Genomic DNA, 22981 nt, shown 5'->3' with positions numbered 1-22981 from the left:
TTGTTTTCAACCCATTCGTTACAGTTGGAATTACAATACTTCGTCGTAGGAATGTGAGCTAGCCATGGCGCGAACAGAATAAACATATCACGAGAAAACAGCATAAATATATTGCAAGGCATTTCAGCACTGTGCTTTCATACTCTGCTTTTGCTTTGGCACGGTCAGCAAGCCGGCAGTGCAGACTGTAGTCGGATGCAACTTTAGGTCTTAGTGTAATCTATGAAAAAAGATTGCTTTCGCTTTCAAGTCAGGCAAATTCTAAGGGTTCAAGTGACTTTCTTCTTTTTTTTCCCCCTTTTTTGAGCCAAGCGAGTAAATAATTCTGACAGACTGCCTTTTCAGTCTTAACTGATTTCGTGTTACTTTACAGCGTCTTCTTCGGCTTCTTCTTCTCTTATAACGCACCGGCTCTCCTAAAGGAAGCGCTTTGTTGTGTGCGCTTGCTCGGTGCAGCTGCTCCGCGATGCATGTCGTTGGATAGGCGACGAGGCAGCCGGCGGTACGGGCACGCCCATCTCTAGGCGCCATTGCTTATATGTACGGTATACTCGCCGCACACCCAAGTACGCGTATGCATACTGGGGAAACCCGCGGCGCCGTATGACTGACAATGCGATCACCGCTGCCCATCCGCGTGGCGAGGCGCCCATTCTGCGCGCGCCTCTGTCGTTTTCTCCGGACTCCATGCGTGACGCACCCTCGGCGACAAAGACGCGGACACCTACACGGGAGTGGTCTCGTGTGTCAGCCGTCCGTGTGTGCCGCCGCCGAAAAAGAAAAGACTGGCGCCTCTTCGCATGACGGCCATTGTGAGCGGCGATCTCGCGCGCAAGGTTACACTGTGTGTATCCGCAGTTCGCTCTCGCTTTGACACGAACGAAACCGGCACATGAAATGTGTGGGTATCGCTGACTCGTTTCTTTCATCCGAAAACTGTTTTTGTTTTTTGTTTCTGGTTTCATATACAAATCTTCAAACGCCGTCGCATCCATATCCTCGTGATGCTATTTCAGTGTGCCCTCGGTCATTAGGTGGGGATTTTACTAAAGGTATTTATTTTCGCATAAGAATAACAAGATGTGACTTGAAAATCTGACGTGACGATACAACACATGTATTTTCCAGATTGATTTTGTCACAGAAAGCGACGTTCGCGCTGCGTTGAGCTGTCTCGAATATAGACTGTCTTCAGTGGAAAACTTGATGTGACAGTGGCCCTGTAGCGTCGCAGTCCAGCAAATTGACGCGAGCGTTGGCACTCTGTTCAATGTTGACCGCCCGTGATGAATTGTTGGCATGTATATACTGTAAAACACGCATATTTCACGCCGATATAGCCTTTTATATGCTCTCTTCTTTCATTTTAGGGGCGAAACTTTTTATAGCGGCACCCGTTCGTTTCCCGTAGTATGTAACAAGTATAACATTTTGACCTCGAAGGTGGTGCCGGTGACAGACTTCTTCTGTGCGTTGTTGAACAATAAAAAATAGTGCTCAATGTACATGCCAATGGCTGCTAATGGGGAATGAGAGACAGAAGCATTTGGCTTTTAGTTAACGCGCAGGCTGCAATCACCATTAGCAGTCATTGGCATGTACATTGAGCACTATCTGAGAAGAAAGGGTTGCTACGTTATACTCGCTGGGTGTAACCTCCTTAGCTTTAGAAAGGTTTAGCGAGCGTTGAGCCGCAGTGCCATGAATACAATGAACTTGTATATACCATGAATGAACTCGAAGTGGTTAAAAATGGGAAGTAGATACGAAGAGAAAGCCGTAAGAAAATAAAAGCCGAATTCTCCGCCTCTCATTTCCCATTAGCAGCCATTGGCATGTACATTGAGCACTATCTGACTGAAAAAGTTTGCTACGTCATACTCGCTGGGCGTAACCTCTTTGGTTTTCGAAAGGTTTAGCGAGCGTTCGGCCGCAGTGCCATGAATACAGTGAACTAGTATATACCATGAACTCGAGGTGGTTAAAAGTGGGAAGTGGACCCGAAGCGCAAGCCGTAAGAAAGTGTGCGTGTGCCACCTCTCGTTTAGTCCTTGGAATGTCCGTTGGATGGCGGTGCTTCTATATGGGGAATATATGATGAAAAGATGCGAGATGGTGGTACTTGGAGTGTTGAATAGATGGACGAACGGACACATAGACAGATGCATGGATGGACGCATGAACGGACGCAGGGGCGGCTGCATGGACGAACGCAGGGACGGACGCACGAACAGACGCACGCACGGACGGGCTGATGGAGGCATGGACGGTCACACTGACGGACGCATGGACGGACGGAAGCAAGAACGAATGGACGGACGAATTCTTCGCCCTACTCTCCATCATTCACTCCGTGGATATGCTGCCATTTTTTTTATCCCTTCATTTCTTTCTTCTGTGCAGGATAGCAAACCAGACTCGTTTGTGGTTGACCTCGTCACCTTTCCTCCCGCTCCTTCTCCACCTCCTCCTTCAAGTGACGTATAGCTTTGAAGTGTCACATACAAAATATTTGCTCTTTGTTCTTTATGTAGCACTTGCTGCACTTGTTACATTGGAAAGGCTGAAGGGATAAAGGAAAAGTGAATGGCTATATTTCGATGTTACCTTGACTTTTACCGCCCGTGGTATAATAAACTGGTGTCCCTAAAATTTTCCCTCTTCTTTTTAAGTACGAACAACCATTGAAGCGTCATCGACGTATCTCGTTGGCTAACGGTCGTTTTCGGTATAGCTATGTTGTACGCAATGCAGCACCGGATGAAACGCGTCATCCGCTCGCTAACGACGGGAAATTGACGGAGGGAAGGCGCGTGGCGCAAACGTATTGCCGCTGAAAGATGCGTGGCTATAACGTACATAGACGTACGTATAGCTTTGTCAATCTTCCAAGTTAGAAATAAAATGGCGGCAGACCCGGCTGCGCGTCAGAGAGGGCATGTAGAGTAGTCCATTGTCGGTACTTAAGTAAAATGAAAAAAAAAAATCTAGGGACTTTGAGATAACCTCCTTTCGACTATTTCTACCCCTGTACCCTATGGTCTAATGCTTTGAAAAAGTGAACTTCAGTTCCTTTGAACCGCAGGGTGAAGCCCTTTATCAGGTGTTCAGCTGCTCATTTCTCCACGCGCACCTCATAACGTATTCTCCTCCGCAGCGCCACTCACCGGCCCTGGTTACACAAGTGAACCTCTGTAAAAGCCACCCGCATGTGCAGACGCGGAAGCGAAAAGGCGTCGCGAAACGCGCCCTCGAGGTGCGATTGTGAAAAGGCACAGTGGCGAAGCGTGAAGCCGAGCGAGATGCCCGGTGCTCCCAGCACCCGGGTAACGGGGTGACAGCATTGGTCGGTGGGCGCACAAAGGGAAAGCGTGGACATCGCCAGCCGTGACAGCGCGGCCACCCCTTGGCCTCATTATGTGCGATCAGCGGCGCGCTCACGTCGCGCCTCCGAGATTCACAATGTGCGCGGCGCACGCGTGCAGCGCCGCCGCGCGGCATAATGGCGCGAATTCGAGAATAGCGCAGCCTGAAGCGTGTCCTTACGCGCGAACAGAGAGATTGCGTTCCATGTTCTTTTGAGCTCGCGAGATCGCTTTCTCTGGTGACGTTTGCTTTAATGACGCGATAAAAAGCTGGAGGGTGGGGGACACGTACAGGACGGCTAATACGGCGCCGGTTTTTTTGCCTCACGAGGAAGAACTGTCATTGCATTACTTGTAAGTAATATAGTAGTAGATAAAATATATTGATAAGATTTCATGTTATCAAATAGAATATTGGCTACCGTGGTGGATTAGCGGTTACGTGCTCCGCTGCTGAACCGAAGATGGTGTGTTCGATCCCGGTCGCGGTGGTCTCATTTCGATGGAAGCAGACTAGTGTACTGCGCTATGCAAGTAAACATTAAGGAACACGATGCGATCGAAATTTCCGGAACCCTGCACTGCGTTATGCCCCATAATCATATTGCGGTTTTGGAACGCGGAACCCCTATTACGTCAAATAGAGCAAATGTCATCATTCGTTAAAAGGATAGGGCTGCAGGTTTGCAAGAGGCGACGCAATAAGTAATGTGACTGTGTTAACGAAGACTTGTGTTCGTTTTCGTCTGAACTTGTTGTCATCTCTTTTGTTGGATTGGTAACATGGACGTGCTGGTGTCCTACTAAAGTAAATGAATGTCTATTTTTACTGCACTTTTTCTAGAGGCAGCATACTGACTGCGTCAATCACTGTGTCAGCGAAGTTGATCAAATTGCGAGTTATTCGATTGGTTTCCCGAAACGCACGGTCCTGCTGTTATAGAGCAAACTCGGTAGACATTGCACATGGTTCAGGCAAACTCGTCATAGTATACACCAGATTTTTGTTTTAGTTTCGTACACTCGTAATTAAGTCCTGTTAGAAGTGCTAAATATTGCCAGGAAACTGCAAATTTTTTGTCCACTTACCTGGATATAGCCTGTAAATTACCCGGGACGTGATCAGGAGTGTAAGGTAGCTTTTACGACGCACCTTACATGACTAAACGTTTTTTTTTCTTCAATAATAGAGCGAAAACGAAAAGACGGTGTTCCTTATGTGGATATAAGATCTGAGTTCCAAGAGATCGCTGCTTAATTGCTATGCGTCGGTTCTCATTGAAACGATTTATGTGAAACCACAGGAACAGTTTCTGTACATTACTAGTTTATATGACCACTATGAGAAAAATAGAGAAAAATGAAGTCAGGTTTTTTTTAAAACTATTTCTACTTTCTCAACCACTAAGCATCACCTGAAGCTATACGAATATGCCCTACAGAATATGTTCGTTCTCCTATTTCGTAGCCCGCAGCATGCGATATACTTCTTCTTCTTTTGTAAGACTCAGCGTATACTAAGTTTCTTTCTTTGCACGTGCCCTAAGGACGGAAGACAACGTTTTCAGGCGCACCGTAGTAAGCGACGCTACGTGATATCATTGCCAAGTGGGGAGTTTCGTAATTGTAGTTCGCCAACGCCGGTCTGAACGTATCGATATTGTCAGATTCCGGAAGCTCGCACCTCTGTTAGACAAACGAGCGCGTGGCGTTTTGTATGCAAATACAGCAGGCCTTTAATCCGGCAATGCTATTAATAATACGTTCAAATGTACGTAAAATATTCCGTCGCGCGAAGAATGAGAAATTTTAGACGACGAGATTTTTTTTTGCGTGTTGAAAAGCTTCTTCTGTGCATGGGGAAATGGTACTTGCTCTGAATAAACCGTGCAATAAATGTATTCACCAATGATGACGTTTCATAATGCGTATCTTTGAGAGGTCGCTACTTTGGGCGCTACTTTCAGTCGGAAAATAACAGAAGAAAAAGAGAGAGAGAGCGATGCAAGGGAAAGGAGGAATGACGTTAACCACATAGACTTTTCGGTTACCGACTCTATCTGATAAATAAAGGGCGGGGAAACACGTGAAAGGAATGAAGTGAATTGGAATACGCCTGTTTTTGTGTGTTGGCGCGGAGCTGACTTGCGCATTCGCATTCAACGAAACCCGCAATTCAAAAGGTGTCGAAAAATCTAAATCTATACTTGCATGCGTTTATCGTACGCAAATCTTCAGATAACATGTCTTGCGTGATTTATCTCGGTCGGCACCCCATGAAGACACGCGCGGAGCCCATTTCGAACCAACTTTGGGTAAATGTGGATGTTTTTGCAAGTTCTCATCTCCTTATGCAATGACATCTCCCCACCGTGACTCTAAGGACTGTCTATCTCACGATAAGATATTCAAATGGACTCTGTAACGTCATGTGGCTAACGGTACAGCGGCTTCTGTCGAATGATGTTGGTTTAATGAAAAGAAAAATGAGCATTGAAAGGCAGAATATTCACTATGTTATTGTGCAAGAATTGAGTGTGCTACGTTAACACCTAAAGATGGTGCTGCATGCTTCGCCTTTGCAGACAGTGACACCGGCGTTTGCGAAAGCCCGCGCGTAGAACTCCTAAGTGGTGCAAGCCGAAAAAGCAGGTTCAGCCATGGTATGCCGAACTACGCCCGGCGATAACTCGCTCTGTTGCCGGTCGAGTGCGGCAGAAGAAACGACTCTTCCATTTAAAACCAAAAATCGGGGAAGAAGAGAAGATCAGAAACCGAACGAAAGAACCACAGAAAGAGAGATCGTCTCCTCGGGAGGGTGTATACTGGCAGCAAGGGCTGAGAGGCGGCGTTTCGGTTTGCAGTGTTCACAGAGTGGAAGACAGGAGGCCACCTTCGACAAACATCCGGCGACCGGAAGCTAAACGGGTGAGCATGCCGCAGCTTGTGAACTCGCCATAGAGCGAAAGGCGACCGCTGTATGTGGACCTGCCCGGTGGCGCTACGCGGCGCGTTCCTTGTGTGACACAGGGCGTCACACTGAAGGAGAAGGGCAACTGAGGACTTCACTTCTCGATGTCGACCAAACGAAGCCAATATATAATGATGCCATGAAAAGTGTATGAGAAATTAACTGTCACTGCGTTTGAGATGGTGAACTAATCAGAACAATATATTAGCGTAGACAACTAGATCTTGGAGACGGAGTGAACACAGTGCATCTGCTGTGACAGTGGATGACTGATAGTAGGTGTTACCAGGAAACATGACTCAATAGTTTGAAGACACTAACGAAGGAAATAACTTTTCTCTTATTGGTCAGTTACAAGTTCACAATAGGCATCGGTCTCACCACAAGAAGACGGTTGGTTTATGCTTCCGCATTATCTAACCACGACGTTATAAAGTTTTACGGCGTCGACTAGCTCGGGCATACGTAATCGTTAATAAACAAAAACGATGTAATATGTGTTTCAAGAAACGCGAAGTAGACCCGCCGCGGTGGTCTAGTGGCTAAGGCACTCGGCTGCTGATCCGCAAGTCGCGGGTTCGAATCCCGGCTGCGGCGGCTGCGTTTCCGATGGAGGCGGAAATGTTGTAGGCCCGTACGTGTGCTCAGGTTTGGCTGCACGTTAAAGAACCCCAGGTGGTCGATTTCAGGAGCCCTCCACTACGGCGTCTCTCATAATCATAGGGTGGTTTTGGGACGTTAAACCCCACATATCAATCAATCAATTAATCAATCAATCAATCAATCAAGAAACACGAAGTATTGAGGTGGCAAGTGTTGGGAAGTTTCATTGAACCAGCATGGCCAAAATACGCAAAGCATGGGCGTAGCCAAGGGAAGGCATACCGTGGGCCCTTGCCCCCATGCACCACCCTGAATTTTTTTCACCATAGTATAGAGAGAAAAAAATGACCATTTCAAGGAAGCGCCCTCCCCGAAATCGAAGTGCTACCGCTCCCCCCCCCCCCCCCAAAAAAAAAAGTCTGGCTACACGTTTGACGCAAAGATAACAAAAATGTGTGACATCATACTGGCGTCCACGGGCTGCAGTTCTGGCGCGGAATCCAAACCTATAGCACTTTGTACTTCACATACTCTTCTAATACTGAAAATATAGATGGCAAAATTAATTATTATACAGTTTATAAAGAATGTTATCCTTCTAGAATGATTTAATCTTACCTTTTAGTGCTTCTCTGACAACCGTGAGCCAGCATACAAGCAGCATTAACCAACGCCAGACAGCATTAGCGGACGCTGATAGCGTACGATAAAATGCGGTAGCTGAAGTGGTTTGCAAGTCACAAAGAAAGCAGAGAAGGGCTACTACGCGTACAAAATACCAATGTGCCTATAATTAAAGGACGCGTCAACGCGCCGTTAATCTGACTCCACCGCATACTTTCGGCACTTGCTAGCCGCGGAAGTGTGTACATGTGCAAATATAAGAGGCTCCTGCAGGAAATGTGCCGTGCACAACGGGTTAGGTTAGGTTGGCTTAGATTCCGTCTTTGGGAAGCTATACAGCTAGCGCGCCGGGCACTTCAACTGCTTCGCCGAATGGCCGCGTAATTGGCGGTAATGGCTCTGCCATCAGCGCGGACACCTCGTGAATGTAGGGCGCGAAGTGTTTTAATTGAGACGCGGAAACATGCCCTGGCACTTCGACACAGCGCACCGAAAACGCGCACGAGTGGCTCGACTGAATTGCTGCACATACGGAAAATGAGCGGTGATACATATGCTCTCAAACAGAAACAAAAAAAAAGGGACGTTATACCCAAGGAGGTTTAAAGAAAAAAATTAAAAATGCTGGAGTGGAAGCTCCCGCAATGCCTTGCTAGCAGACGTGAAGCCAGCTTTTACCCTGCCAAGATGTCGGAAACATGCTCTTTTCTGGTAGTGCCCACTTAGAAATCAAGCGGTTTTGATAGGCTGGGGTATAGGCACACTGGGCCGGGGTATAGGCTCACTGGGCTGGGATAGGCACACTAGGCTGGGATAGGCACACTGGGCTGGGATAGGCACACTGCGCTGGGATAGGCACACTGCGCTGGGATAGGCACACTGCGCTGGGACAGGCACACTGGGCTGGGATAGGCACACTTAAGAGAAGCCGAGAGAGTTTTCTGTCCGACTTGGCCAGCACCGGCCCGCGTATATGTACATGAGGCTGCAGTGCACCCATCATGCCTGTGCAAACGGGCTATTCGTGCGAGACGGGGTATATGCTACGTTAATTTTATATTAAAAAATAGTTACTCCCGAAAAAATAACCCACAGAAACGAGTATGGGTGATTGAATATCCAAAGAACTTTGTCTCCAATCAGTGGCTTGTTAAGAAAAAAAAACTATTAACACTAAGACGCACTTGGAGCAGTATGTGACCCGAAAAAGTTTCCACATTAAAACTCGAAAGGCATGCCAGGGAAACGCTTCGTTCTTAACCGTTGAACGGTGACACTTTATCATGCCCGTAGTAAGACGGCCGCTGCAGTCGCCATGTTGCCATAGGTGCGGCTTCACTTTTGGGCAATGAATTCAACTCGAGCAATTTCTTTTAAACCTCCTTGATTAGGCCCCAAACATCAATCAATGGATCGGAAACCAAAACACGTTGTTAGTCGCGTATAAGGTACGCCGCTCACTGTCGCGTGTGAGCCTCTCGATATCAGGCAGCTTCTATAGGGACAGGTTAACTGAAATATCTACGTCGGCAGGGTAGCTTCAGAAATAACATATAAAAAGAAAAAAGCCAGAAGGCGTGGATATCAATTATATACATGAAAGGACCACGTTGGCTACGTGTTTGATACGTTAGGAAAGATGATCTGGAGCGAAATATGTGAGAGATGAAGAAAGAGAGAAAATAAAAATTTGATGGGTGCGGGCACACGTAGTTAGAGGTACTCAGACAGGCCAGTCATTTTCAGAAAGCGCAAAGAGCTCCTATAGTTCCTACTTAGCCGGTGGCCAGTCGAGACAGTTCTATATATACATTCACGGGCACAGAAAGTGGACAACTTTCGCGTCACTGCAGTACACTCTTTGCATTAATTAAAGAACTGACAGTGGTTGAGGTTATCTTTGAAACCATGGACGCCGCATACAAAAACTATCAGTCATTCCACTAAGCACTGGGTAACCTATTGCACCTATACGAATGGCTCCACATAGATTTCTCTGAGATGTGCGGTGTGCAGGTTGTTATGACCGCCATCGATAGGCGTCATGCTGTCGCTGAGAAGCGTAGCCGGGCAGCGTTCCCACACCTGGAACCGCAGTTTTCTTGGAAACAGCGTCGAGAGCTGACGGGGGAGCGGTGCTCTTTTAATCTTCAAACAAGTAGCCGGCTCGCCGAATGCCTATGCCCGCCAGGCATTGTCCCTGCTAGCCGGCGGATGAGACGTCACGTCGCCACGAAGCGGTAAGCCGTTCCAGAGGGGACAACAAAGACAGCGTCTTCCTTTGTAGAAACGGCGACCGCCGCCACAAAGTGCCCTGCTAATTGAGCAGACAGATTGGCGGACCGTTTGATGTCTGCTGTCCGAAGCTTGGGACCCCTCGACCAGTGACACACACGACGAGCAAGAGCCCCTCTGGCGCCACCTTTAAAGTGCAGTGATCTTGACTCGAAATTGGATGTTCACGTGCGCCGTGCATGCTCGTACCCCTCACCTGTTGTGTGTGTGTGTGATTGGTGGTCCACTGAAGAAGGAGGAGCCCGAGAGGGCTTATAACGGCGCCGCAGAGTGCAGGACGTCGCTCTGGACCCAGTAAAGGTTCAACCACCACGTACGAGTTTGTGATGGCTCTGAACCAACTAAAGGTTTAACCACCACGCTCGTGGTTTGTGAACTCTTAACCTCATGCTGTAAATATTTGTAAATAGTGCCATAAACCCTGTTCTGTTTTTCGCATCCTCCAACGTCCTGCTTCTTCCTTCGTCAACCGGAGGTGGGATCCGCGACAACTGGTTGGCAGCGGTGGGATACGAATCAGCACCCCGAGCCTCAACAACTGGTTGGCAGCGGTTGGATTCGAAGCTACAAGTGACAACAACAGTCGGCCCAGGAGAAGCAGTTGGCTCGAGACATGGATCACGTATGGGTGAGTGCTTGGCTTTTCCTTTGAGTGAACCAGGTTCTAAAAGAGGATTAAATTTTAGAACTGGTAGTTAACTTTGCCGAAAGACTCAGTTTCGCCGTTTCGGGAAGTTATTTTTGGAAGTAGCGAGCACTCAGTACGATCATGGACTTACGGGAGCTGCAGAAGTCAGACTTGTTGCTGTTGTGTGAGGAATTGGGGATCGATACAAAGGGTTTGGCACGAAAACCCATAATCATTCAAGCGATTAATGATTTGGGGGCTGATGATGAGGAACTAAGTGAAGAATGGGACCTCATCATCGAAAGAAAACTAAGAGCAGCTCAGATGGAAGGAAAGAGTGAAGACGAAAGAGAAAGCCTCAAGCTAAAGTTTTTCAAACAAGACTATGAGTTGAGTATGAGGTTGGGACGCCAGCAAGGAGTACTCGAAAATGAGGCAGAGTTCGAGATGTCTAGGTACATGCAGCCATATGAGGTATCATGGGATATGGGCCTGTATCTCAGACTCTTTGAACGAAAGTGTAGTCAACTTAAGTGTGAGCGAGACACCTGGTCTCAGAAGCTACGCACGGTTCTGCCCTGCGAGGCAGCGGATGTTGTTGCGCGACTCAGTGAGCAGCACGCGAACAACTACGAAGTTGTGAAAGCAGAGCTAATCAGAAGATTTGGAACTTCTATTAGCAAAAAGAAAGAAAGACTCGCCCCGGAGTCTGAAAGCGAGGCGCGTCGCAAAGCGCCAGAAATTGAGGCGCGTCATGAAGCGCAAGAAACAGTGATCGCGCCAGAAAATGGCCCGCAAATTCTCGAATGCATCCATGTAAATGATGTAGAGAACGAGGCCGTGGCCGGTCCGCAGGTGGGGACGATGTCGAAAGACGCTCCTTGCGTGGATGAAGAGGGTGCCAGCAGCCCTAATGGGCCCAGTAAGAGGCGGGAAACCTTCTTCGTGCCTCAGGGGGACCTTTCGACATTGTCAAATTTAGGCATGGTTAGCGCAGTGGCTGATGAGAGCGAGAGCGCCACGCTTCAGCAGTGCAGCGATAATACCGAGCTGGTTTGCAAACATCGCAGAAAAAGGAAGAAGCGAAAGCGTTCGGCACTGCCTAAGCATAGGACTAGTCCTACACCGCCCCGCGAAAGACGAAAGGGTAGGCCACTAATCCGTTTAAGGAAACGTCAATGGGGCTGTTCAGAGAGGTACAAGCGGCGAGCCAGGTGTAGAGAGGGGAAACGAGGTGCATTACCCCAACGAAAAACGCGGTTGCATTCGACGACTTCGGGAAAGCGGCCTTGCCCGGTGGATCAAAGTCGAAAGCACAGAGTGGCTAAATACCGCGTAGGGGAGAACACAAAAGAGAAACGGCACAGGTTTTACCCCTGCTCCTCGCGTCCCTTTCAAATTCCTGAGGGGAACAGGCCAAAGTGGAAAATGAGGCGTGACGGCAGTGCACTGCTTAGAGTTTGCGCATTTTGTAGTCTCTGTCGTGCTCGAAAACCGCCGGGACCGCGACCCCATCGTGTGCGATTCAGAGGAATCTAGTTGAGAAAAGGGGGCGGTCAGTTTTAACAATGGTTGCACGTGCGTGTTAAGTATGGCTACTGATTATTGAATTGGAGATGCATATTGGTCTGTTTAAGTTTGTAAGTCACATGATGCGGAGTAAATTTTTGAAAAGGAAAACCGCCGAACTAAAGGCTGAAAATTGAAGTCCATTAATCATTTGTACGAATATACCGAGAAGGTAAAAACTAAAAGAATTGTTGTTTTTTTAGTGTTTCAAAGGTTTAGTCTCATATTGCGTGCCTTCACTGCCATGTCGATTTGGAGTGAATGAGCATTTGGGGGAAGATGCTAGCATAAAGCAATCGATTTTGTAAAATGATTAAGTTTGGCGCGACACAGTGGAGTTGTCGTTGCGCGCATTAAGAACTGAAGTTCATTGGGGCACGATTTTAGCATAAAACTTGTGCATTATTGTGAGGTGCTTTTGATGAGTATCGCACCTAGGATTATTTTTGTGTTGTACACGGTGTGTTACAACGTAACGTAAGAAAGACAAAGTGTGAGGCATTAAGCGTTTTGGTTAGTAGAACCGTGTACCTTGCAACGCTGTTGGAATGGGAGTAATTAAAGAGCTCAGGCGAGCCCAGTGGTTTTTTTTACTCAGAAGCGTCTGCATAAGCAGGTAACTTTAACCAAATGAACCTTCAAGAAAGCAACGTTTGTCTCCTAAGTTTTGTCGATGTTTTCTGCCAGGAATAATCGATTCAGTGATCATATGAACAGATCATCGGGCTTTCCCGAACCATTGAGGTAGACCGTTAGGTCACAGTTTCGGTTAAGCTTTCGGGAGGCTGGTGCGCTTCATGTCTCAGTGGTAGACAATTATGGGCGGCCGTAAACAAAGACGGACGTTCGGACAAAATTTAGCGCTCACTGAATCCGAGTTCCTGACTGATGCTCTCAGCGGGACAGAACCGATGAAAGTAGTCAGTGATTAAAAGGAGGAGGCAGCCTTAAGTGAAGAGGCAATACCGATCGTCATCCGGTTTGGAAAGCTTCTGTTGACTACCGAGAATTAATGGTTCGGTGTTATGTGAGAGATCGAGGCCTAGGTGCCGTTCTATGTCAGGACGACAGTGGTAACAAGCAAAGCTGCACTTTACTTGAGCCAGAATTTGGGCTCTCGTGAGATAACGTACTGCGCTTCAGGAAAGGAGTGCGCCTGCATTGTGTAGAGCATTCATCAGTGGCAGTGTTATCTCAGAGGGGCTAAATTTAAAGTAGAGACCGACCAGTGTCTCCTTACTTGGCTGCAAACCATGACCTCGAAGAACAGTCGCCTTGTGAGGCGGAGCTTGATTCTTGAAAAAAAAAATATCATTTTGACATTAGGTAAAAAAAGGGCAAATTGAATGGAAACGCTGACGCGCTCAGCCGCTCTTTCTAAGCCATTCTGGGGTGCTCTTTATGTATCAAAATTGATATTTTAGTTTTTTTTTTGTCGTGCATCTTATTATGTAAATTTGTAAGGTAGCACGTTTGGTTTCTCAGCGCAAGTGAGTCCTGAGAGTTTTGAGTGCGAGCTTTTTATTAAAGCTAGCAATGAAAAATTGGTTTGTCATCCCTCTTTTGGCTTGGTTTGTTCGAAGGGGGCCGAGTGCTTGCTTGTGCATGTGGTCCAGTTTCAGAAACGGTGTCGAAGATTCGACATTTACTCAGACCATGCCACAAGCGAAGGCCAGTTCTTGGGATTCGACTACGGACCCTTTCGTCGTCCCTGCGAGCAGCAGTGTTGACCGCTGCCCTCCGTGACTCATCTGGCGAGGGGGAAGCTGTTATGACCGCCATCGATAGGCGTCATGCTGTCGCTGAGAAGCGTAGCCGGGCAGCGTTCCCACACCTGGAACCGCAGTTTTCTTGGAAACAGCGTCGAGAGCTGACGGGGGAGCGGTGCTCTTTTAATCTTCAAACAAGTAGCCGGCTCGCCGAATGCCTATGCCCGCCAGGCATTGTCCCTGCTAGCCGGCGGATGAGACGTCACGTCGCCACGAAGCGGTAAGCCGTTCCAGAGGGGACAACAAAGACAGCGTCTTCCTTTGTAGAAACGGCGACCGCCGCCACAAAGTGCCCTGCTAATTGAGCAGACAGATTGGCGGACCGTTTGATGTCTGCTGTCCGAAGCTTGGGACCCCTCGACCAGTGACACACACGACGAGCAAGAGCCCCTCTGGCGCCACCTTTAAAGTGCAGTGATCTTGACTCGAAATTGGATGTTCACGTGCGCCGTGCATGCTCGTACCCCTCACCTGTTGTGTGTGTGTGTGATTGGTGGTCCACTGAAGAAGGAGGAGCCCGAGAGGGCTTATAACGGCGCCGCAGAGTGCAGGACGTCGCTCTGGACCCAGTAAAGGTTCAACCACCACGTACGAGTTTGTGATGGCTCTGAACCAACTAAAGGTTTAACCACCACGCTCGTGGTTTGTGAACTCTTAACCTCATGCTGTAAATATTTGTAAATAGTGCCATAAACCTTGTTTGTTTTTCGTATCCCCATCTTGTAAGCGGTCGTTTCCTCAACCCGAAGCTACACCACGCTACCACAGCACACCGGGATCACAACAACTGGTGATCAGCGGTGGGATCGCGACAAGGTGGAGTTGCAATAAAGGGTGTTATTAGTCTGTGAAGTCTTAGTGCGACTCTTGTTACATCGGGTAACAGACCCGCAGTGTGGGACCAGCTTCGCCGAAGCGCTTCATAGTTGAATGGAATACTAATAATGCAGTGGTAAGTGCACCATTGTCGCCATAATTTAAAACACGTGTACGCAGGCGAGCACATCTTTTTTTTCCGTTTCTGTGGCATCGATCATAGCGGGAATGAACTTCTCTCGGGAACATTGTACTGCATGACATCTGAAAGGCAGGAAGTACCAATAGAGCGTCTATTAAGATACTGAACTGTTACACGAGTGAGATCATTTGGCCTTCCTTCCTCCCTTGTTTTCTCTTTTGTTTTCTTTTTTGGAATATTGAAAAAGTTAGTGAAAAGAAGTGCTAAATGTAAAGGAACTTTTCCCGCTGCAAATCGACCCTAAACTTTTGAGGTCTTCGTATCCTTCGGCTCGGCGCACAATGGCTGTCACGTAAAACACGCACTGACAGTGCCAAGGCGCGCAGTTGTAAATCTCGTTTTTTTTTATTCGCACGTATGCGACCATTATTACAGCTTCTGGCCTTGCAACTGCAGATGGCGCGAATGATATGACCCATTCAGCCGTATACGCACTCGTATTATACTATCGCAATTCATTTTCTCGAGGCCTACTAAATTCTTGCCACACGCATTGCGGCGAAAGCACGAGGTATCTAAAGAAAAAATGTAATATGGGTCAAGTTTTAGCGATTCTGATGGAAAAATGATGTGCTTTCCATGCGTCCTTTAGCGTCACGTGGTCGCTCCTGATACGCAACGCGCGTTGGGTGTTTTTAAGAATGGGCCTCGCCGTAGATCGGCGCAATAAAACGGGTTATCGCTGTTGGCGTTTACCGGCCACACTATACGCGCCTGCCACTCGAGTCACTCGAGTAAAGATATAGAGATAAAGTGCCTATAGTGTATTTGCATAAATAAGAATGAAACTCCATGCAGCCTGGCTTACGTCGAGAGGAAACTACGATGCGTTATCGGCCGCGATTCATTAGCACCGTCACAAAGCGACTGGCGAAACCTACTTTTCATTTATAAAAAGCAAAAACAAAAAAGATAAAGATTGTGATTCACTACTTTCTTCTAAGCCGTTGTACGTCGTCCCGCGTGGAACGTTCTAGTCTTCGAATAGAGCAAAAAAAGAACAAAACAAGAAAGAACACGAGGTCTGGCCGTCGCCGCGCCCCTTGTCTCGATCACGTGATCCGGACATGTTTATCCCGATCGTGCGTGCGGGGGCGCGCACGCATATTAACGCGCGCCGCGCACTGTCTTCGCCTAGCGTACGCGTATAATTGTGCAATACTGTGCTAGCGCCCGTGAAGATGTAATCACTCGGTTCTTTGCCATCAAAGAAACAAAGCGAGCAAGGAAGAATGGTATTAGAGACGAAATGAATCATACCGGAAAGGTGTGGCACGGCGCCCCCTGTGCACAAAAAAAAAAAAAAAAAACCTTCGCCGACGCGGCATCACGAGGAAGGTGCGGACAGGTTCTCGGTCTCACTAACACCGTGCACTGGGGCGAAAGCTACGGGGTCACGTCGGCCAAATAGGAAATGGGAACCAAAATGCTCGTCTCGGTGACAGCGACCAAGGGCGAGCCCTCCACTGCGCCGCTCATCCTTGCGTAATCCCTCCACTTAGCCGGCTTTAGAGTTGGTGGATATTATTATTTGCTGGCTTTCGTTCACGGTCGGTTGGTGCGACACTATATACTCCGTAGCTTCCGCCACGCTGCACCGAGCTGATGAATCCGAGTATCGACATGAAGATCCAGCGCGGTGTGCCACATTGCCATTCTGTACGCGTGCCGCGCATGGAGGAGGAGTCCTTCGGTTGACGCTTATCGGAAGCCATTCTCTGTGAACTCGCGCGCTTGCCGGCGGCGGCGCTGGGTGTATGTACTTATAAGTGAATTTACTATACGCGCCAAATGTCCCGCGGAAGTTATATATAGGAAGGCGACGGCTCTGGCGCGCCTCACATGTTGCGCGCGGCGCAGCCCGTGGCTTTGGGAGGTTTCGCTGTTGACTGGCTGGCACGCCTGCACGCGTGTGTGGCCTTGAGATGTGAGCGAGCGTGCTTGAGCAATACACGGAACAATCGCTAAGGCCATCGAACCAAACGGCACCCATCGCCCTCTCCACTAACTTTTTTTGTCTTTTTAGTATCGCTCTTTATTTCCCTCTCCGATATCGAATGTCTTTTCGGACTTCGAAGCCGGGTCGGTCGCCCTGACGGAGGCGATCCCTGGCCGCTATAATGGAGCAAGATTGGCGCGCACGGCCTAACGGATATGGGAATACGAACGAACAAACTCGCACGCACACAGACGTGCCCACTCGCCAAGTAGTGCCCCGGTCTGGGTGAATTACTCTACCCGCTGATGAGAGAGCTATATCTACTTTTTCCGTTCGTAGTTGTGTGTCAGTTCACTTGCCGTTCTCCTTGCTCTATTATCGTTTTTTTTTTTTGAAAACCTGGGTAGGAGCGGGAAAACGTCTGAGTGATATTCGGCTGCACAGCGATGCGGAAAAGAGGGCTGCGTTATACACTATAGATACACGTCCCTGCCCGGGGATACAACTGCGCCGGTCAACAGGCGCATCCGTGTTCTCGGAGATCGGGGTTGAAGGAGCGCCGAAGGACAGGGGCTCGCCATTCCGGACGTACGAAGGGGAGGTACGAAGGGACATTGAATGATCGCATGCAAAGCTTGGAGGACGAAAATTGGAGGCAAATATTCCAGCTATGCACCGCTGCTGCCAAAAAGGGCATGGCAACTGCGACATCGCGTCAATTTCGAACAATTCTCGCATAAGTGGGCACTGCTTTGGCTTCAGGGATGACTGTCTACACGCTAAACGTGGACACTAATCCTAAGCACAGGTAAACCAGCATAGCTGCTCTGAATGAGTGCAAAGTAGTTTGGAGCAGGGTTAAATCGACACTTTCTATAAAACGGTATTGCTCCGTTTAGAAACGGTCATGTTAAGTCGTGTCCTTACAGCCTTAGATTATGTTTAGCATGCGGCATTTATAGCAATATATTGTGCTTAATTGCTTTAACAAATTGCAAAACACTTATTGTACATGAGGACTTTTACGGAAACAGCGTATTTAATAGTAGAATCAAAGAAAGATACAAACTATTATGATTCGACATCATGTCGGTTGACATGTTCATAAGATCTACCACGAATCGCCCATCACGACGATAGTCAGCGGAGGAGGAGTTGAATACGCATTTTTATTTAAACTGAGGCTTCCATGTGTGGAGCCCTTATTACAGGGCTCCACTGGCAGGATCGAGCGGCTCGCTTGGCCTGCAGGGTGTATGGTTGACCGCTGGCTTAATCACAAACTAAAAGTGCCATTAGTATTGATAATCTGTGCGACGGTTTTCGCCACAATGTCCATTTCATTTGTTCTCCACACTCGCAATATCGCCACTGGTCAACCAATCACGGCGAAACGCCAACGCTACATTATTATTGTTGTTTTCTTTCGCGTAACGGCGACAGCGCCTTCATGCCAAAATAATACACTAAAGCTTAAAATCGCAGCGTCACGATCCCTGGCGGCGTCTTTGGAACCGAGGCCGCAAGCGAAGATTTAATTGCAAACGAGGCTAAACAAGCTGCTCGTGTACTGGTCCTTCCATACGCAGCAATTTCGAACAGTTATTTTAGTGGTCTTATTCTGAGACGATCACTCTCAGTGACCATGTCGTTTTGCCACGGAACAGACACGACGGAAATGTTTCGTGCCCAACACCTGAAAGAAAAATTACCTGAACGCATTTCCTCAACCAGCCAATGAGCGCGTACTGAAAGCCCAATTATGGCGACATCTCCAACCCAGAACGCAGTTCCAGAGTGAACGCGGATATTGCCCCACGTATGCTCATGATACTCGTTCTTTCTTTGCTCTGAAAATGCAGCGTCGTTTGGTTCGCCGTTCAAAAATGTTCGCTTTGCGATTGTTGCGTTCTGTAGCCGCGAGGCAAGTGTGACTCGCAGTTGTCACAGTAGGTATTCGACATGATCGTTGTTTCTATCTATATCTACGTATCTTCTCACTCAGTATATCTTTATCCGGACCGAAAAGGACGGCGTCTTTGGCATCTGGAGTATCGAATTACGCAGAAGCCGCCAAAAGCTAAGCGGCAGCTGAGGAAAGAAAAAAGAAAGAAAGAAGGAAGGATAACGAAAGGTAAGGAAATACCAGTGAGCGCTCGACCAACCGGATCGGATTGTCGCATCCGCGCGTACGTGCGGGTCTTGGAAAATCGAGAGACTTCACTGCAGACAGCCGCAGCAACACAGCACGGCCTATAGCGATGACCGTTAATTCTACGCTTTCAGACGACGTCTCAATCGCGCACGCACCTCTTTTCTCGCTCATCCCCCCCGAAATACCCGCGACACGTCGCACATCACCGGACACACGCAAACACAGTCGTTTCAGCATAGCGACATCGACGCCACCTGCCGGCCCCGTCCACGTCACGAGAGCGCGCGTTGGTGCTGGCGCGCGCCATAGAGCTTCGAGCTGCTTCTGGAGACGACGAGCGACAGAAGGGGACGGGAGGTGGGGGGGACGCAATGGCGTTGTTATATACTTGCGCGACGCTACGACAAGTGTGCCGAACGACCGCGAAATGACGGGTTTCCGCGACGGCAAAATCGACGGTCCTTCTTCCAGCGGCCGACGAGCCCTTGGGAAGGGCCACGCCTCTCTCGTTGCCGCATCGCACGATGTCGAAGAAGGAACGCGGTTGTTCGGCCAACGGCTTCATTCAGAAGACATCGGCTCTGAAGCCATTATACGTCCGTCGTGTCTGATGCCGAAAGTTGTTATACGAAGCGCGCGTGTGTGTACTCGGCGTAGTGACCGCAGCGTGGGCGTGCTTACGATACGCACAGTGGCACGTACGAGAGGGCACTGCGGCACACCGGAAGGGGATGGCTTGCGTACGAGCGTCTGTCATTGAGCGTGCGTGCGCAATCGAACCAACTGCCGCATTGAGAAGTCGGGAAAATGAAAAAGATAGACGAGACAGAGTATAGTGGCGGGTGGTGAATAGAAAGGGGCTGATTTTGGAAGAGGGCTTGGAACTCGGAGAGCTGGAAGTCCTGTGACGCGCACGTCGTGAGCCCCCGCGCCGATCCAGTTTTTTAAATTTTTTTTACTTGAGCGTGTAATTGAACTCTCGGGGACGGGCGTTGAATTCCGCACGTATACTGATGCATTCCGCGTGTATAGAAACGGTACGTGCCTGCAAATAAGGAGCGCTGAGTGGAGGACACAGGTCTTCAAGTCTCTGGAGGAGAGATCAGGTCGAGAGTTTATGCTAAAGTGCATTGTTTACGGTCGCCAACGGATACATACGAAAGAAATCATCTCAAGCATTCCACAGAGATAGTTAACTAGGGAAGCTGAAACGTGCAGCCCAGGTGTTCCTTACGGGCTGTATAGTATAACGAATAATAAGCGCCTTCTGTTTTATACCATTTCATTTCTCTCACACCACATTTCAGAGAAGCGTGCTTCAAACTTTGCGTTTGGTGATGACAACTAAAGGATATTAAAAACACCGAATTTTTTTACAGCAATCGATCCGAGCTATATATAGTGAGCGCTCAAACCCTTTGAGGTATACTATCATTTTTTTTTTTTTTGCAGTCACGGATCGCCACATATTCCAGCCTTCTAAATAGGTGCAGCTCCGGTGTAAAAGGATAACACGCACATCCATTAACAATGTTCTGAAGTAATACCTACTGGAAAGCATTGACGGTATAGCTCTGGAGTTCATACATATATGGTTGGGTCTACTCTACGTACAAGCAAAACTTTTCTGATGCTAACAGACCGAAGAGTTAATGACCTATTTAGCGTCGTCTATCGAACCAAATGTCGGAGGTTACGCAAGTGCAATCAATAATTTAAAGCATTTTCAAGGGGAGATATGGGAGCCAAATATCCATGCAGTAACTATACACGCAATAGTTCTACGCTTAGAGCTTAGAATTCATCTACTTAGAGAAAGCCTATTTTGACATCACCACCTGTTCAAAATTCACCACCGCCTAACTGCGAGTGGTTCCGCCGGGCTACAGTTCTTTATTCCTATAGGCACAATGCATCTGTGTTCGAGGCTTTCGATGGCGGGCTTGATAAACACTCCCAAAAAATGAGTGTACAACAGACAGGAAGATAGAAAGCGCACAAACTATGGGGGTTACGCAAAAATAGAAGTGAGAGAGAGACCAGCAAGAAGAGGTGTGCGCGCGCAAAAACAAAGTGAGGGGGAGAGAGCTGGGAAGCCAGGAAGAGAGAGAGAGAAAAAAATAAATAAACACGTATGCGTGTACGCAAACAAGGCGCACCGCGTGTAGATATGTGCGAGACTATACAGGCGCACAGGCGCGCGGGCCGCTCCAATTAGCGCCGGCCAGCGAAGGAGGCGTTTGCTCGTTAGGGAGCGCGCCTGAGCGCGCACCCATACATACATTTGTCGGCGACGCGCTCAGTATGCGCGCGCCGTGCGCGCGCCCAAAGCGACCACTTTCACGGCGCTGCCACAAAAGAGCCGCGGCGGTGGAGAGAATGGGCGGCAGGCGATAGCGATCTTTCATTAACGCCCGCGAGTTGATTAAGCGCCCCGCGCGGGGCCGCTCTGCGCGTAAGCGACCGCCGAGCATGTATATCACCACCACCCGCTGCGCATATATACACACCTCCGCCGGCTGAACTCTCGTCGCCGCTGCAGCAATAGTGCAGTGCTTCGGTGGGTTTTTGATCGCGCCCGCTTGATTGCTCGCCCGGACGTCTCTGTTATGTTAGAAGAAAAGGGGGCCGCTCAAAACCTGGGCATTCCATCGGATCCGCCTCGGTTTTAATAGGTCTGCGAGCATTAGTTGTGTGAGCTCGTTTGTATACGTGCACCAGGCACCCACATACTACCCGGAGGAGAAGAGATAAAAGAAGAAAGAAAAAAAACGAGATTATCTGCACGTAAGAGAGATCGCGGTGAGGCGAAGGTGCCTGCTTATATAAGCTTGCTCCCGAGATTGCTGTAGCCACGCCCGAGTGAACGGAGAGCAACGCGCGCAAGGGTACGCGTATAACATCGAGCGCATATCGCACGCTCCTGTTCGTTTAATCAGCGGTGCGAGGCGTCAGGGCTGCGGCCTAATAAGTGAAGACGTTAATCTCGGGGACCTGTGTGCACCGAAAGGCGCCCTCGTCGAAAGCGAGGTTCGCCACCTTCAAACGCCGCCGACGCAGCATCTGGCAGCCAGGGAACGGGTGATCTGGTCGGTCTGGTTGTTCTGCCGCGGAGCTTATGGAACGCTCACCGATCGGCTTGGGCACTCGCTTGGCCGTTCGGAACGAAATTGGTGGCTCTTGGTTTGCTTTCTTAATTCATGAGTGCAGAAAGTGCTTGTGAATGTGTTTGTTGCTATTGCTATAGTGTATAAATTTTTTTCTCATTTCACCTGAATTTCATTCGTCGAAACTTTTTTAAAAATTGTTTTCATCGTGATTTTCTTTGTTTCTTCGTTTTTTCTCTTTCGCCTTTTTTTTATTCCTCAGTCTACTCATTTAACTTTACGTACTTTCATACTATTTCCATTTCATTGCTTAGGAGCTGATAAATATACGGGGATATCTGGTACACGATTAAGTTGCAGTACACTGCCTCTTCAGAAAAGGCTCCACTTTGACTTCTCTTACGACATTCCTCCTATGAACTACCTTCATTACGACTCGCTTCTCTGATTTAAAAACGTTTCGCTTTCTGAACGAAAGTTTGGGGAGCACGGACTCTGCAGATGATCGTGCATGCTGCTCCTGGCCCCCGTGTGTGCGCGCGTACCAATGTTGAGAACCTTCAATATATTTGGGTGTAAACGACATTTCGTTGTGAAAGTTACGTTGTAGTAACGCCCTCAGTCTCAGTGTACTTCGTTGTAGAGGCGTTCTTTGCCATCACATTCGCTGTAGAGGAGTCTGAAAGTACCCGAAAGTCTGTTGCTCACAGCCGGTTTCCATGGTTCATGATTTCTTGTTGCGCATCGGGTGACAAGATTAGGATGATACAGGGACAACAGAACAGGTGGTGCACACCACCTGTCTAGCAGTCGCTCTATCGTCCTCGTCTCGTCAACCGCAGCGCAACAAGAAATCGCGAACCACCCCCAACTATGTAGCCCAATTGATCACTGTGCTATCTCTGATACGAATAGTTACGTTTGTTAATCCGAGATGT

At 48.5% G+C, this 22981-nt stretch overlaps 2 protein-coding genes across 6 annotated transcripts in view; one reads left to right on the top strand and one right to left on the bottom strand.

The window, feature by feature from the left end:
* The window catches only part of LOC119172814 (glycine receptor subunit alpha-4-like), a 379910-nt gene that overhangs the window by 24049 nt on the left and 332880 nt on the right, over nucleotides 1-22981 (top strand). The window lies entirely within an intron of this gene.
* LOC142786811 (paired box protein Pax-6-like) overlaps nucleotides 1-22981 on the bottom strand; it is a 209882-nt gene that overhangs the window by 22010 nt on the left and 164891 nt on the right. The gene's annotated exons all lie outside the window — the stretch shown is intronic.

Source organism: Rhipicephalus microplus, unplaced genomic scaffold (assembly GCF_043290135.1).
Source record: "Rhipicephalus microplus isolate Deutch F79 unplaced genomic scaffold, USDA_Rmic scaffold_32, whole genome shotgun sequence".
In the NCBI taxonomy this organism is placed as follows: Eukaryota; Metazoa; Arthropoda; class Arachnida; order Ixodida; family Ixodidae; genus Rhipicephalus; species Rhipicephalus microplus.
This window is presented reverse-complemented; position numbering and strand designations above follow the sequence as displayed.